The 16,694-nt window shown below is 50.6% G+C and overlaps 1 protein-coding gene across 1 annotated transcript in view; it reads right to left on the bottom strand.

Moving 5' to 3' along the window:
* LOC141074922 (uncharacterized) overlaps window positions 1-2,034 on the bottom strand; it is a 56,445-nt gene extending 54,411 nt beyond the window's left edge. The window contains exon 1 of the mRNA XM_073562236.1: window positions 1,864-2,034. The gene's annotated coding sequence lies outside the window, so the exon portion shown is untranslated. The remainder of the gene's footprint in view (window positions 1-1,863) is intronic.
* Between the last annotated feature and the right edge of the window lie 14,660 nt (window positions 2,035-16,694).

The raw sequence follows: 16,694 nt of genomic DNA, 5'->3' as shown, positions 1-16,694 counted from the left end.
CCGACCACGACCGATGGATCCTGTAACTGAGGCTCCGATCACATATACAAGACGTCACCGACCACGACCGATGGATCCTGTAACTAAGGCTCCGATCACATCTACAAGACGTCACCGACCACGACCGATGGATCCTGTAACTAAGGCTCCGATCACATCTACAAGACGTCACCGACCACGACCGATGGATCCTGTAACTAAGGCTCCGATCACATCTACAAGACGTCACCGACCACGACCGATGGATCCTGTAACTAAGGCTCCGATCACATTTACAAGACGTCACCGACCACGACCGATGGATCCTGTAACTAAGGCTCCGATCATATCTACAAGACGTCACCGACCACGACCGATGGATCCTGTAACTAAGGCTCCGATCACATTTACAAGACGTCACCGACCACGACCGATGGATCCTGTAACTAAGGCTCCGATCACATCTACAAGATGACACCGACCACGACCGATGGATCCTGTAACTAAGGCTCCGATCACATCTACAAGATGACACCGACCACGACCGATGGATCCTGTAACTAAGGCTCCGATCACATCTACAAGATGACACCGATCACGACCGATGGATCCTGTAACTAAGGCTCCGATCACATCTACAAGATGACACCGACCACGACCGATGGATCCTGTAACTAAGGCTCCGATCACATCTACAAGATGACACCGACCACGACCGATGGATTCTGTAACTAAGGCTCCGATCACATCTACAAGACGTCACCGACCACGACCGATGGATTCTGTAACTAAGGCTCCGATCACATCTACAAGATGACACCGACCACGACCGATGGATCCTGTAACTGAGGCTCCGATCACATATACAAGACGTCACCGACCACGACCGATGGATCCTGTAACTAAGGCTCCGATCACATCTACAAGACGACACCGACCACGACCGATGGATCCTGTAACTAAGGCTCCGATCACATCTACAAGACGTCACCGACCACGACCGATGGATGCTGTAACTAAGGCTCCGATCACATCTACAAGACGTCACCGACCACGACCGATGGATCCTGTAACTAAGGCTCCGATCACATTTACAAGACGTCACCGACCACGACCGATGGATCCTGTAACTAAGGCTCCGATCACATCTACAAGACGTCACCGACCACGACCGATGGATCCTGTAACTAAGGCTCCGATCATATCTACAAGACGTCACCAACCACGACCGATGGATCCTGTAACTAAGGCTCCGATCACATCTACAAGACGTCACCGACCACGACCGATGGATCCTGTAACTAAGGCTCCGATCACATCTACAAGACGTCACCGACCACGACCGATGGATCCTGTAACTAAGGCTCCGATCACATCTACAAGACGTCACCGACCACGACCGATGGATCCTGTAACTAAGGCTCCGATCACATCTACAAGACGTCACCGACCACGACCGATGGATCCTGTAACTAAGGCTCCGATCACATCTACAAGACGTCACCGACCACGACCGATGGATCCTGTAACTAAGGCTCCGATCATATCTACAAGACGTCACCGACCACGACCGATGGATCCTGTAACTAAGGCTCCGATCATATCTACAAGACGTCACCGACCACGACCGATGGATTCTGTAACTAAGGCTCCGATCACATCTACAAGACGTCACCGACCACGACCGATGGATCCTGTAACTAAGGCTCCGATCACATCTACTAGACGTCACCGACCACGACCGATGGATCCTGTAACTAAGGCTCCGATCACATCTACAAGACGTCACCGACCACGACCGATGGATCCTGTAACTAAGGCTCCGATCACATCTACAAGACGTCAGTGATGACGGATCCTGTCCCGCGGTCTCTGGCTCCTCACCTCGGTGCTGCCGTCGCTCAGGTGCTGGTACACGCTCAGTACTGAGCCTCCTCCCGCTCTCTCTACATTCGGCCTGTACTGGGCGCAGCTCTGAGCTTATTGGTTGATATCTGGGAGATTTATTGTTTGCTATTTCATAACGAATCTATTGCTGTGAATGGGCTGAAGGACCTGTGATGACGTCACATTCATGTGATCAGGGGGCGGGACTCAGTAATGTGTGGTGCAGGACCTGTGGTGATGTCACTGTCATGTGACTAGTAGTACTACTTTGCCTTGTAGTGATGGGAAGTTCGGCTCTTTTTTGAAATAGAAATCCGTTTTCCACAGTCCTCGCTCCGGTCTCTCCTGTACAGTGAGGCCTCATTATACCCCTGTATAAGGATCTAGTGACGCAGTGTAGACTGTTATTCAGCATTGCTGTCTCCTCAGATTGTCAGCTCTTGTGATCAGGCCACTGCTCCTCGCTCCTGTCTCTCCTGTACAGTGAGGCCTCATTATACTCCTGTATAAGGATCTAGTGACGCAGTGTAGACTGTTATTCAGCATTGCTGTGTCCTCAGATTGTCAGCTCTTGTGATCAGGCCCCTGCTCCTCGCTCCGGTCTCTCCTGTACAGTGAGGCCTCATTATACCCCTGTATAAGGATCTAGTGACGCAGTGTAGACTGTTATTCAGCATTGCTGTCTCCTCAGATTGTCAGCTCTTGTGATCAGGCCCCTGCTCCTCGCTCCGGTCTCTCCTGTACAGTGAGGCCTCATTATACCCCTGTATAAGGATCTAGTGATGCAGTGTAGACTGTTATTCAGCATTGTTGTCTCCTCAGATTGTCAGCTCTTGTGATCAGGCCCCTGCTCCTCGCTCCGGTCTCTCCTGTACAGTGAGGCCTCATTATACCCCTGTATAAGGATCTAGTGACGCAGTGTAGACTGTTATTCAGCATTGCTGTTTCCTCAGATTGTCAGCTCTTGTGATCAGGCCCCTGCTCCTCGCTCCAGTCTCTCCTGTACAGTGAGGCCTCATTATACCCCTGTATAAGGATCTAGTGACGCAGTGTAGACTGTTATTCAGCATTGCTGTCTCCTCAGATTGTCAGCTCTTGTGATCAGGCCCCGGCTCCTCGCTCCGGTCTCTCCTGTACAGTGAGGCCTCATTATACCCCTGTATAAGGATCTAGTGACGCAGTGTAGACTGTTATTCAGCATTGTTGTCTCCTCAGATTGTCAGCTCTTGTGATCAGGCCTCTGCTCCTCGCTCCGGTCTCTCCTGTACAGTGAGGTCTCATTATACTCCTGTATAAGGATCTAGTGACGCAGTGTAGACTGTTATTCAGCATTGCTGTCTCCTCAGATTGTCAGCTCTTGTGATCAGGCCCCTGCTCCTCGCTCCGGTCTCTCCTGTACAGTGAGGCCTCATTATACCCCTGTATAAGGATCTAGTGACGCAGTGTAGACTGTTATTCAGCATTGCTGTCTCCTCAGATTGTCAGCTCTTGTGATCAGGCCCCTGCTCCTCGCTCCGGTCTCTCCTGTACAGTGAGGCCTCATTATACCCCTGTATAAGGATCTAGTGACGCAGTGTAGACTGTTATTCAGCATTGCTGTCTCCTCAGATTGTCAGCTCTTGTGATCAGGCCCCGGCTCCTCGCTCCGGTCTCTCCTGTACAGTGAGGCCTCATTATACCCCTGTATAAGGATCTAGTGACGCAGTGTAGACTGTTATTCAGCATTGTTGTCTCCTCAGATTGTCAGCTCTTGTGATCAGGCCTCTGCTCCTCGCTCCGGTCTCTCCTGTACAGTGAGGTCTCATTATACTCCTGTATAAGAATCTAGTGACGCAGTGTAGACTGTTATTCAGCATTGCTGTCTCCTCAGATTGTCAGCTCTTGTGATCAGGCCCCTGCTCCTCGCTCCAGTCTCTCCTGTACAGTGAGGCCTCATTATACTCCTGTATAAGGATCTAGTGACGCAGTGTAGACTGTTATTCAGCATTGCTGTCTCCTCAGATTGTCAGCTCTTGTGATCAGGCCCCTGCTCCTCGCTCCGGTCTCTCCTGTACAGTGAGGCCTCATTATACCCCTGTATAAGGATCTAGTGACGCAGTGTAGACTGTTATTCAGCATTGCTGTCTCCTCAGATTGTCAGCTCTTGTGATCAGGCCCCTGCTCCTCGCTCCGGTCTCTCCTGTACAGTGAGGCCTCATTATACCCCTGTATAAGGATCTAGTGACGCAGTGTAGACTGTTATTCAGCATTGCTGTCTCCTCAGATTGTCAGCTCTTGTGATCAGGCCCCGGCTCCTCGCTCCGGTCTCTCCTGTACAGTGAGGCCTCATTATACCCCTGTATAAGGATCTAGTGACGCAGTGTAGACTGTTATTCAGCATTGCTGTCTCCTCAGATTGTCAGCTCTTGTGATCAGGCCTCTGCTCCTCGCTCCGGTCTCTCCTGTACAGTGAGGTCTCATTATACTCCTGTATAAGGATCTAGTGACGCAGTGTAGACTGTTATTCAGCATTGCTGTCTCCTCACATTGTCAGCTCTTGTGATCAGGCCTCTGCTCCTCGCTCCGGTCTCTCCTGTACAGTGAGGCCTCATTATACCCCTGTATAAGGATCTAGTGACGCAGTGTAGACTGTTATTCAGCATTGCTGTCTCCTCAGATTGTCAGCTCTTGTGATCAGGCCTCTGCTCCTCGCTCCGGTCTCTCCTGTACAGTGAGGCCTCATTATACCCCTGTATAAGGATCTAGTGACGCAGTGTAGACTGTTATTCAGCATTGCTGTCTCCTCACATTGTCAGCTCTTGTGATCAGGCCTCTGCTCCTCGCTCCGGTCTCTCCTGTACAGTGAGGCCTCATTATACCCCTGTATAAGGATCTAGTGACGCAGTGTAGACTGTTATTCAGCATTGCTGTGTCCTCAGATTGTCAGCTCTTCTGATCAGGCCCCTGCTCCTCGCTCCGGTCTCTCCTGTACAGTGAGGCCTCATTATACCCCTGTATAAGGATCTAGTGATGCAGTGTAGACTGTTATTCAGCATTGCTGTCTCCTCACATTGTCAGCTCTTGTGATCAGGCCTCTGCTCCTCGCTCCGGTCTCTCCTGTACAGTGAGGCCTCATTATACCCCTGTATAAGGATCTAGTGACGCAGTGTAGACTGTTATTCAGCATTGCTGTGTCCTCAGATTGTCAGCTCTTGTGATCAGGCCCCGGCTCCTCGCTCCGGTCTCTCCTGTACAGTGAGGCCTCATTATACCCCTGTATAAGGATCTAGTGACGCAGTGTAGACTGTTATTCAGCATTGCTGTGTCCTCAGATTGTCAGCTCTTGTGATCAGGCCCCTGCTCCTCGCTCCGGTCTCTCCTGTACAGTGAGGCCTCATTATACCCCTGTATAAGGATCTAGTGATGCAGTGTAGACTGTTATTCAGCATTGCTGTCTCCTCACATTGTCAGCTCTTGTGATCAGGCCTCTGCTCCTCGCTCCGGTCTCTCCTGTACAGTGAGGCCTCATTATACCCCTGTATAAGGATCTAGTGACGCAGTGTAGATTGTTATTCAGCATTGCTGTCTCCTCAGATTGTCAGCTCTTGTGATCAGGCCCCTGCTCCTCGCTCCGGTCTCTCCTGTACAGTGAGGCCTCATTATACCCCTGTATAAGGATCTAGTGACGCAGTGTAGACTGTTATTCAGCATTGCTGTTTCCTCAGATTGTCAGCTCTTGTGATCAGGCCCCTGCTCCTCGCTCCAGTCTCTCCTGTACAGTGAGGCCTCATTATACCCCTGTATAAGGATCTAGTGACGCAGTGTAGACTGTTATTCAGCATTGCTGTCTCCTCAGATTGTCAGCTCTTGTGATCAGGCCCCGGCTCCTCGCTCCGGACTCTCCTGTACAGTGAGGCCTCATTATACCCCTGTATAAGGATCTAGTGACGCAGTGTAGACTGTTATTCAGCATTGTTGTCTCCTCAGATTGTCAGCTCTTGTGATCAGGCCTCTGCTCCTCGCTCCGGTCTCTCCTGTACAGTGAGGCCTCATTATACCCCTGTATAAGGATCTAGTGACGCAGTGTAGACTGTTATTCAGCATTGCTGTGTCCTCAGATTGTCAGCTCTTGTGATCAGGCCCCTGCTCCTCGCTCCGGTCTCTCCTGTACAGTGAGGTCTCATTATACTCCTGTATAAGGATCTAGTGACGCAGTGTAGACTGTTATTCAGCATTGCTGTCTCCTCAGATTGTCAGCTCTTGTGATCAGGCCCCTGCTCCTCGCTCCGGTCTCTCCTGTACAGTGAGGCCTAATTATACCCCTGTATAAGGATCTAGTGACGCAGTGTAGACTGTTATTCAGCATTGCTGTCTCCTCAGATTGTCAGCTCTTGTGATCAGGCCCCTGCTCCTCGCTCCGGTCTCTCCTGTACAGTGAGGCCTCATTATACCCCTGTATAAGGATCTAGTGACGCAGTGTAGACTGTTATTCAGCATTGCTGTCTCCTCAGATTGTCAGCTCTTGTGATCAGGCCCCGGCTCCTCGCTCCGGTCTCTCCTGTACAGTGAGGCCTCATTATACCCCTGTATAAGGATCTAGTGACGCAGTGTAGACTGTTATTCAGCATTGTTGTCTCCTCAGATTGTCAGCTCTTGTGATCAGGCCTCTGCTCCTCGCTCCGGTCTCTCCTGTACAGTGAGGTCTCATTATACTCCTGTATAAGGATCTAGTGACGCAGTGTAGACTGTTATTCAGCATTGCTGTCTCCTCAGATTGTCAGCTCTTGTGATCAGGCCCCTGCTCCTCGCTCCAGTCTCTCCTGTACAGTGAGGCCTCATTATACCCCTGTATAAGGATCTAGTGACGCAGTGTAGACTGTTATTCAGCATTGCTGTCTCCTCAGATTGTCAGCTCTTGTGATCAGGCCCCTGCTCCTCGCTCCGGTCTCTCCTGTACAGTGAGGCCTCATTATACCCCTGTATAAGGATCTAGTGACGCAGTGTAGACTGTTATTCAGCATTGCTGTCTCCTCAGATTGTCAGCTCTTGTGATCAGGCCCCTGCTCCTCGCTCCGGTCTCTCCTGTACAGTGAGGCCTCATTATACCCCTGTATAAGGATCTAGTGACGCAGTGTAGACTGTTATTCAGCATTGCTGTCTCCTCAGATTGTCAGCTCTTGTGATCAGGCCCCGGCTCCTCGCTCCAGTCTCTCCTGTACAGTGAGGCCTCATTATACCCCTGTATAAGGATCTAGTGACGCAGTGTAGACTGTTATTCAGCATTGCTGTCTCCTCAGATTGTCAGCTCTTGTGATCAGGCCTCTGCTCCTCGCTCCGGTCTCTCCTGTACAGTGAGGTCTCATTATACTCCTGTATAAGGATCTAGTGACGCAGTGTAGACTGTTATTCAGCATTGCTGTCTCCTCACATTGTCAGCTCTTGTGATCAGGCCTCTGCTCCTCGCTCCGGTCTCTCCTGTACAGTGAGGCCTCATTATACCCCTGTATAAGGATCTAGTGACGCAGTGTAGACTGTTATTCAGCATTGCTGTCTCCTCAGATTGTCAGCTCTTGTGATCAGGCCTCTGCTCCTCGCTCCGGTCTCTCCTGTACAGTGAGGCCTCATTATACCCCTGTATAAGGATCTAGTGACGCAGTGTAGACTGTTATTCAGCATTGCTGTCTCCTCACATTGTCAGCTCTTGTGATCAGGCCTCTGCTCCTCGCTCCGGTCTCTCCTGTACAGTGAGGCCTCATTATACCCCTGTATAAGGATCTAGTGACGCAGTGTAGACTGTTATTCAGCATTGCTGTGTCCTCAGATTGTCAGCTCTTCTGATCAGGCCCCTGCTCCTCGCTCCGGTCTCTCCTGTACAGTGAGGCCTCATTATACCCCTGTATAAGGATCTAGTGATGCAGTGTAGACTGTTATTCAGCATTGCTGTCTCCTCACATTGTCAGCTCTTGTGATCAGGCCTCTGCTCCTCGCTCCGGTCTCTCCTGTACAGTGAGGCCTCATTATACCCCTGTATAAGGATCTAGTGACGCAGTGTAGACTGTTATTCAGCATTGCTGTGTCCTCAGATTGTCAGCTCTTGTGATCAGGCCCCGGCTCCTCGCTCCGGTCTCTCCTGTACAGTGAGGCCTCATTATACCCCTGTATAAGGATCTAGTGACGCAGTGTAGACTGTTATTCAGCATTGCTGTGTCCTCAGATTGTCAGCTCTTGTGATCAGGCCCCTGCTCCTCGCTCCGGTCTCTCCTGTACAGTGAGGCCTCATTATACCCCTGTATAAGGATCTAGTGATGCAGTGTAGACTGTTATTCAGCATTGCTGTCTCCTCACATTGTCAGCTCTTGTGATCAGGCCTCTGCTCCTCGCTCCGGTCTCTCCTGTACAGTGAGGCCTCATTATACCCCTGTATAAGGATCTAGTGACGCAGTGTAGACTGTTATTCAGCATTGCTGTGTCCTCAGATTGTCAGCTCTTGTGATCAGGCCCCGGCTCCTCGCTCCGGTCTCTCCTGTACAGTGAGGCCTCATTATACCCCTGTATAAGGATCTAGTGACGCAGTGTAGACTGTTATTCAGCATTGCTGTGTCCTCAGATTGTCAGCTCTTGTGATCAGGCCCCTGCTCCTCGCTCCGGTCTCTCCTGTACAGTGAGGCCTCATTATACCCCTGTATAAGGATCCAGTGACGCAGTGTAGACTGTTATTCAGCATTGCTGTCTCCTCAGATTGTCAGCTCTTGTGATCAGGCCCCTGCTCCTCGCTCCGGTCTCTCCTGTACAGTGAGGCCTCATTATACCCCTGTATAAGGATCTAGTGACGCAGTGTAGACTGTTATTCAGCATTGCTGTGTCCTCAGATTGTCAGCTCTTGTGATCAGGCCCCGGCTCCTCGCTCCGGTCTCTCCTGTACAGTGAGGCCTCATTATACCCCTGTATAAGGATCTAGTGACGCAGTGTAGACTGTTATTCAGCATTGCTGTGTCCTCAGATTGTCAGCTCTTGTGATCAGGCCCCCGCTCCTCGCTCCGGTCTCTCCTGTACAGTGAGGCCTCATTATACCCCTGTATAAGGATCTAGTGACGCAGTGTAGACTGTTATTCAGCATTGCTGTCTCCTCAGATTGTCAGCTCTTGTGATCAGGCCCCTGCTCCTCGCTCCAGTCTCTCCTGTACAGTGAGGCCTCATTATACCCCTGTATAAGGATCTAGTGATGCAGTGTAGACTGTTATTCAGCATTGCTGTCTCCTCACATTGTCAGCTCTTGTGATCAGGCCTCTGCTCCTCACTCCGGTCTCTCCTATACAGTGAGGCCTCATTATACCCCTGTATAAGGATCTAGTGACGCAGTGTAGACTGTTATTCAGCATTGCTGTGTCCTCAGATTGTCAGCTCTTGTGATCAGGCCCCGGCTCCTCGCTCCGGTCTCTCCTGTACAGTGAGGCCTCATTATACCCCTGTATAAGGATCTAGTGACGCAGTGTAGACTGTTATTCAGCATTGCTGTGTCCTCAGATTGTCAGCTCTTGTGATCAGGCCCCTGCTCCTCGCTCCGGTCTCTCCTGTACAGTGAGGCCTCATTATACCCCTGTATAAGGATCCAGTGACGCAGTGTAGACTGTTATTCAGCATTGCTGTCTCCTCAGATTGTCAGCTCTTGTGATCAGGCCCCTGCTCCTCGCTCCGGTCTCTCCTGTACAGTGAGGCCTCATTATACCCCTGTATAAGGATCTAGTGACGCAGTGTAGACTGTTATTCAGCATTGCTGTCTCCTCAGATTGTCAGCTCTTGTGATCAGGCCCCTGCTCCTCGCTCCGGTCTCTCCTGTACAGTGAGGCCTCATTATACCCCTGTATAAGGATCTAGTGACGCAGTGTAGACTGTTATTCAGCATTGCTGTTTCCTCAGATTGTCAGCTCTTGTGATCAGGCCCCAGCTCCTCGCTTTGGTCTCTCCTGTACAGTGAGGCCTCATTATACCCCTGTATAAGGATCTAGTGACGCAGTGTATACTGTTATTCAGCATTGCTGTTTCCTCAGATTGTCAGCTCTTGTGATCAGGCCCCTGCTCCTCGCTCCGGTCTCTCCTGTACAGTGAGGCCTCATTATACCCCTGTATAAGGATGTAGTGACGCAGTGTAGACTGTTATTCAGCATTGCTGTTTCCTCAGATTGTCAGCTCTTGTGATCAGGCCCCTGCTCCTCGCTCCGGTCTCTCCTGTACAGTGAGGTCTCATTATACCCCTGTATAAGGATCTAGTGACGCAGTGTAGACTGTTATTCAGCATTGCTGTTTCCTCAGATTGTCAGCTCTTGTGATCAGGCCCCTGCTCCTCGCTCCGGTCTCTCCTGTACAGTGAGGCCTCATTATACCCCTGTATAAGGATCTAGTGACGCAGTGTAGACTGTTATTCAGCATTGCTGTCTCCTCAGATTGTCAGCTCTTGTGATCAGGCCTCTACTCCTCGCTCCGGTCTCTCCTGTACAGTGAGGCCTCATTATACCCCTGTATAAGGATCTAGTGACGCAGTGTAGACTGTTATTCAGCATTGCTGTCTCCTCAGATTGTCAGCTCTTGTGATCAGGCCTCTGCTCCTCGCTCCGGTCTCTCCTGTACAGTGAGGCCTCATTATACCCCTGTATAAGGATCTAGTGACGCAGTGTAGACTGTTATTCAGCATTGCTGTTTCCTCAGATTGTCAGCTCTTGTGATCAGGCCTCTGCTCCTCGCTCCGGTCTCTCCTGTACAGTGAGGTCTCATTATACCCCTGTATAAGGATCTAGTGACGCAGTGTAGACTGTTATTCAGCATTGCTGTGTCCTCAGATTGTCAGCTCTTGTGATCAGGCCCCTGCTCCTCGCTCCGGTCTCTCCTGTACAGTGAGGCCTCACTATACCCCTGTATAAGGATCTAGTGACGCAGTGTAGACTGTTATTCAGCATTGCTGTGTCCTCAGATTGTCAGCTCTTGTGATCAGGCCCCTGCTCCTCGCTCCGGTCTCTCCTGTACAGTGAGGTCTCATTATACCCCTGTATAAGGATCTAGTGACGCAGTGTAGACTGTTATTCAGCATTGCTGTTTCCTCAGATTGTCAGCTCTTGTGATCAGGCCCCGGCTCCTCGCTCCGGTCTCTCCTGTACAGTGAGGCCTCATTATACCCCTGTATAAGGATCCAGTGACGCAGTGTAGACTGTTATTCAGCATTGCTGTTTCCTCAGATTGTCAGCTCTTGTGATCAGGCCCCTGCTCCTCGCTCCGGTCTCTCTTGTACAGTGAGGTCTCATTATACCCCTGTATAAGGATCTAGTGACGCAGTGTAGACTGTTATTCAGCATTGCTGTTTCCTCAGATTGTCAGCTCTTGTGATCAGGCCCCTGCTCCTCGCTCCGGACTCTCCTGTACAGTGAGGCCTCATTATACCCCTGTATAAGGATCCAGTGACGCAGTGTAGACTGTTATTCAGCATTGCTGTTTCCTCAGATTGTCAGCTCTTGTGATCAGGCCCCTGCTCCTCGCTCCGGTCTCTCCTGTACAGTGAGGTCTCATTATACCCCTGTATAAGGATCTAGTGACGCAGTGTAGACTGTTATTCAGCATTGCTGTTTCCTCAGATTGTCAGCTCTTGTGATCAGGCCCCGGCTCCTCGCTCCGGTCTCTCCTGTACAGTGAGGTCTCATTATACCCCTGTATAAGGATCTAGTGACACAGTGTAGACTGTTATTCAGCATTGCTGTCTCCTCAGATTGTCAGCTCTTGTGATCAGGCCCCGGCTCCTCGCTCCGGTCTCTCCTGTACAGTGAGGCCTCATTATACCCCTGTATAAGGATCCAGTGACACAGTGTAGACTGTTATTCAGCATTGCTGTTTCCTCAGATTGTCAGCTCTTGTGATCAGGCCCCTGCTCCTCGCTCCGGTCTCTCCTGTACAGTGAGGTCTCATTATACCCCTGTATAAGGATCTAGTGACGCAGTGTAGACTGTTATTCAGCATTGCTGTTTCCTCAGATTGTCAGCTCTTGTGATCAGTCCCCTGCTCCTCGCTCCGGTCTCTCCTGTACAGTGAGGTCTCATTATACCCCTGTATAAGGATCTAGTGACGCAGTGTAGACTGTTATTCAGCATTGCTGTTTCCTCAGATTGTCAGCTCTTGTGATCAGGACCCTGCTCCTCGCTCCGGACTCTCCTGTACAGTGAGGCCTCATTATACCCCTGTATAAGGATCCAGTGACGCAGTGTAGACTGTTATTCAGCATTGCTGTGTCCTCAGATTGTCAGCTCTTGTGATCAGGCCCCGGCTCCTCGCTCCGGTCTCTCCTGTACAGTGAGGCCTCATTATACCCCTGTATAAGGATCTAGTGACGCAGTGTAGACTGTTATTCAGCATTGCTGTGTCCTCAGATTGTCAGCTCTTGTGATCAGGCCCCGGCTCCTCGCTCCGGTCTCTCCTGTACAGTGAGGTCTCATTATACCCCTGTATAAGGATCTAGTGACGCAGTGTAGACTGTTATTCAGCATTGCTGCTTCCTCAGATTGTCAGCTCTTGTGATCAGGCCCCTGCTCCTCGCTCCGGTCTCTCCTGTACAGTGAGGCCTCATTATACCCCTGTATAAGGATCTAGTGACGCAGTGTAGACTGTTATTCAGCATTGCTGTGTCCTCAGATTGTCAGCTCTTGTGATCAGGCCCCGGCTCCTCGCTCCGGTCTTTCCTGTACAGTGAGGCCTCATTATACCCCTGTATAAGGATCTAGTGACGCAGTGTAGACTGTTATTCAGCATTGCTGTTTCCTCAGATTGTCAGCTCTTGTGATCAGGCCCCTGCTCCTCGCTCCGGACTCTCCTGTACAGTGAGGTCTCATTATACCCCTGTATATGGATCTAGTGACGCAGTGTAGACTGTTATTCAGCATTGCTGTTTCCTCAGATTGTCAGCTCTTGTGATCAGGCCTCTGCTCCTCGCTCCGGTCTCTCCTGTACAGTGAGGCCTCACTATACCCCTGTATAAGGATCTAGTGACGCAGTGTAGACTGTTATTCAGCATTGCTGTGTCCTCAGATTGTCAGCTCTTGTGATCAGGCCCCTGCTCCTCGCTCCGGTCTCTCCTGTACAGTGAGGCCTCATTATACCCCTGTATAAGGATCCAGTGACGCAGTGTAGACTGTTATTCAGCATTGCTGTTTCCTCAGATTGTCAGCTCTTGTGATCAGGCCCCTGCTCCTCGCTCCGGTCTCTCCTGTACAGTGAGGTCTCATTATACCCCTGTATAAGGATCTAGTGACGCAGTGTAGACTGTTATTCAGCATTGCTGTTTCCTCAGATTGTCAGCTCTTGTGATCAGGCCCCTGCTCCTCGCTCCGGACTCTCCTGTACAGTGAGGTCTCATTATACCCCTGTATATGGATCTAGTGACGCAGTGTAGACTGTTATTCAGCATTGCTGTTTCCTCAGATTGTCAGCTCTTGTGATCAGGCCTCTGCTCCTCGCTCCGGTCTCTCCTGTACAGTGAGGCCTCACTATACCCCTGTATAAGGATCTAGTGACGCAGTGTAGACTGTTATTCAGCATTGCTGTGTCCTCAGATTGTCAGCTCTTGTGATCAGGCCCCTGCTCCTCGCTCCGGTCTCTCCTGTACAGTGAGGCCTCATTATACCCCTGTATAAGGATCCAGTGACGCAGTGTAGACTGTTATTCAGCATTGCTGTTTCCTCAGATTGTCAGCTCTTGTGATCAGGCCCCTGATCCTCGCTCCGGTCTCTCCTGTACAGTGAGGTCTCATTATACCCCTGTATAAGGATCTAGTGACGCAGTGTAGACTGTTATTCAGCATTGCTGTTTCCTCAGATTGTCAGCTCTTGTGATCAGGCCCCGGCTCCTCGCTCCGGTCTCTCCTGTACAGTGAGGCCTCATTATACCCCTGTATAAGGATCCAGTGACGCAGTGTAGACTGTTATTCAGCATTGCTGTTTCCTCAGATTGTCAGCTCTTGTGATCAGGCCCCTGCTCCTCGCTCCGGTCTCTCCTGTACAGTGAGGTCTCATTATACCCCTGTATAAGGATCTAGTGACGCAGTGTAGACTGTTATTCAGCATTGCTGTTTCCTCAGATTGTCAGCTCTTGTGATCAGGCCCCTGCTCCTCGCTCCGGACTCTCCTGTACAGTGAGGCCTCATTATACCCCTGTATAAGGATCCAGTGACGCAGTGTAGACTGTTATTCAGCATTGCTGTTTCCTCAGATTGTCAGCTCTTGTGATCAGGCCCCTGCTCCTCGCTCCGGTCTCTCCTGTACAGTGAGGTCTCATTATACCCCTGTATAAGGATCTAGTGACGCAGTGTAGACTGTTATTCAGCATTGCTGTTTCCTCAGATTGTCAGCTCTTGTGATCAGGCCCCGGCTCCTCGCTCCGGTCTCTCCTGTACAGTGAGGCCTCATTATACCCCTGTATAAGGATCCAGTGACGCAGTGTAGACTGTTATTCAGCATTGCTGTTTCCTCAGATTGTCAGCTCTTGTGATTAGGCCCCTGCTCCTCGCTCCGGTCTCTCCTGTACAGTGAGGTCTCATTATACCCCTGTATAAGGATCTAGTGACGCAGTGTAGACTGTTATTCAGCATTGCTGTTTCCTCAGATTGTCAGCTCTTGTGATCAGTCCCCTGCTCCTCGCTCCGGTCTCTCCTGTACAGTGAGGTCTCATTATACCCCTGTATAAGGATCTAGTGACGCAGTGCAGACTGTTATTCAGCATTGCTGTTTCCTCAGATTGTCAGCTCTTGTGATCAGGACCCTGCTCCTCGCTCCGGACTCTCCTGTACAGTGAGGCCTCATTATACCCCTGTATAAGGATCCAGTGATGCAGTGTAGACTGTTATTCAGCATTGCTGTGTCCTCAGATTGTCAGCTCTTGTGATCAGGCCCCGGCTCCTCGCTCCGGTCTCTCCTGTACAGTGAGGCCTCATTATACCCCTGTATAAGGATCTAGTGACGCAGTGTAGACTGTTATTCAGCATTGCTGTGTCCTCAGATTGTCAGCTCTTGTGATCAGGCCCCGGCTCCTCGCTCCGGTCTCTCCTGTACAGTGAGGTCTCATTATACCCCTGTATAAGGATCTAGTGACGCAGTGTAGACTGTTATTCAGCATTGCTGCTTCCTCAGATTGTCAGCTCTTGTGATCAGGCCCCTGCTCCTCGCTCCGGTCTCTCCTGTACAGTGAGGCCTCATTATACCCCTGTATAAGGATCTAGTGACGCAGTGTAGACTGTTATTCAGCATTGCTGCTTCCTCAGATTGTCAGCTCTTGTGATCAGGCTCCTGCTCCTCGCTCCGGTCTCTCCTGTACAGTGAGGCCTCATTATACCCCTGTATAAGGATCTAGTGACGCAGTGTAGACTGTTATTCAGCAATGCTGCTTCCTCAGATTGTCAGCTCTTGTGATCAGGCCTCTGCTCCTCGCTCCGGTCTCTCCTGTACAGTGAGGCCTCATTATACCCCTGTATAAGGATCTAGTGACGCAGTGTAGACTGTTATTCAGCATTGCTGTGTCCTCAGATTGTCAGCTCTTGTGATCAGGCCTCTGCTCCTCGCTCCGGTCTCTCCTGTACAGTGAGGCCTCATTATACCCCTGTATAAGGATCTAGTGACGCAGTGTAGACTGTTATTCAGCATTACTGCTTCCTCAGATTGTCAGCTCTTGTGATGAGGCCCCGGCTCCTCGCTCCGGTCTCTCCTGTACAGTGAGGCCTCATTATACCCCTGTATAAGGATCTAGTGACGCAGTGTAGACTGTTATTCAGCATTGCTGCTTCCTCAGATTGTCAGCTCTTGTGATCAGGCCCCTGCTCCTCGCTCCGGTCTCTCCTGTACAGTGAGGCCTCATTATACCCCTGTATAAGGATCTAGTGACGCAGTGTAGACTGTTATTCAGCATTGCTGCTTCCTCAGATTGTCAGCTCTTGTGATCAGGCCTCTGCTCCTCGCTCCGGTCTCTCCTGTACAGTGAGGCCTCATTATACCCCTGTATAATGATCTAGTGACGCAGTGTAGACTGTTATTCAGCATTGCTGTTTCCTCAGATTGTCAGCTCTTGTGATCAGGCCCCTGCTCCTCGCTCCGGTCTCTCCTGTACAGTGAGGCCTCATTATACCCCTGTATAAGGATCTAGTGACGCAGTGTAGACTGTTATTCAGCATTGCTGTGTCCTCAGATTGTCAGCTCTTGTGATCAGGCCTCTGCTCCTCGCTCCGGTCTCTCCTGTACAGTGAGGCCTCATTATACCCCTGTATAAGGATCTAGTGACGCAGTGTAGACTGTTATTCAGCATTGCTGCTTCCTCAGATTGTCAGCTCTTGTGATCAGGCCCCTGCTCCTCGCTCCGGTCTCTCCTGTACAGTGAGGCCTCATTATACCCCTGTATAAGGATCTAGTGACGCAGTGTAGACTGTTATTCAGCATTGCTGCTTCCTCAGATTGTCAGCTCTTGTGATCAGGCCTCTGCTCCTCGCTCCGGTCTCTCCTGTACAGTGAGGCCTCATTATACCCCTGTATAAGGATCTAGTGACGCAGTGTAGACTGTTATTCAGCATTGCTGTGTCCTCAGATTGTCAGCTCTTGTGATCAGGCCTCTGCTCCTCGCTCCGGTCTCTCCTGTACAGTGAGGCCTCATTATACCCCTGTATAAGGATCTAGTGACGCAGTGTAGACTGTTATTCAGCATTGCTGCTTCCTCAGATTGTCAGCTCTTGTGATCAGGCCTCTGCTCCTCGCTCCGGTCTCTCCTGTACAGTGAGGCCTCATTATACCCCTGTATAAGGATCTAGTGACGCAGTGTAGACTGTCATTCAGCATTGC

The sequence above is a fragment of the Dendrobates tinctorius genome, unplaced genomic scaffold (genome assembly GCF_039654945.1).
Source record: "Dendrobates tinctorius isolate UK_male_01 unplaced genomic scaffold, ASM3965494v1 ptg000342l, whole genome shotgun sequence".
NCBI lineage: Eukaryota > Metazoa > Chordata > Amphibia > Anura > Dendrobatidae > Dendrobates > Dendrobates tinctorius.
This window is presented reverse-complemented; position numbering and strand designations above follow the sequence as displayed.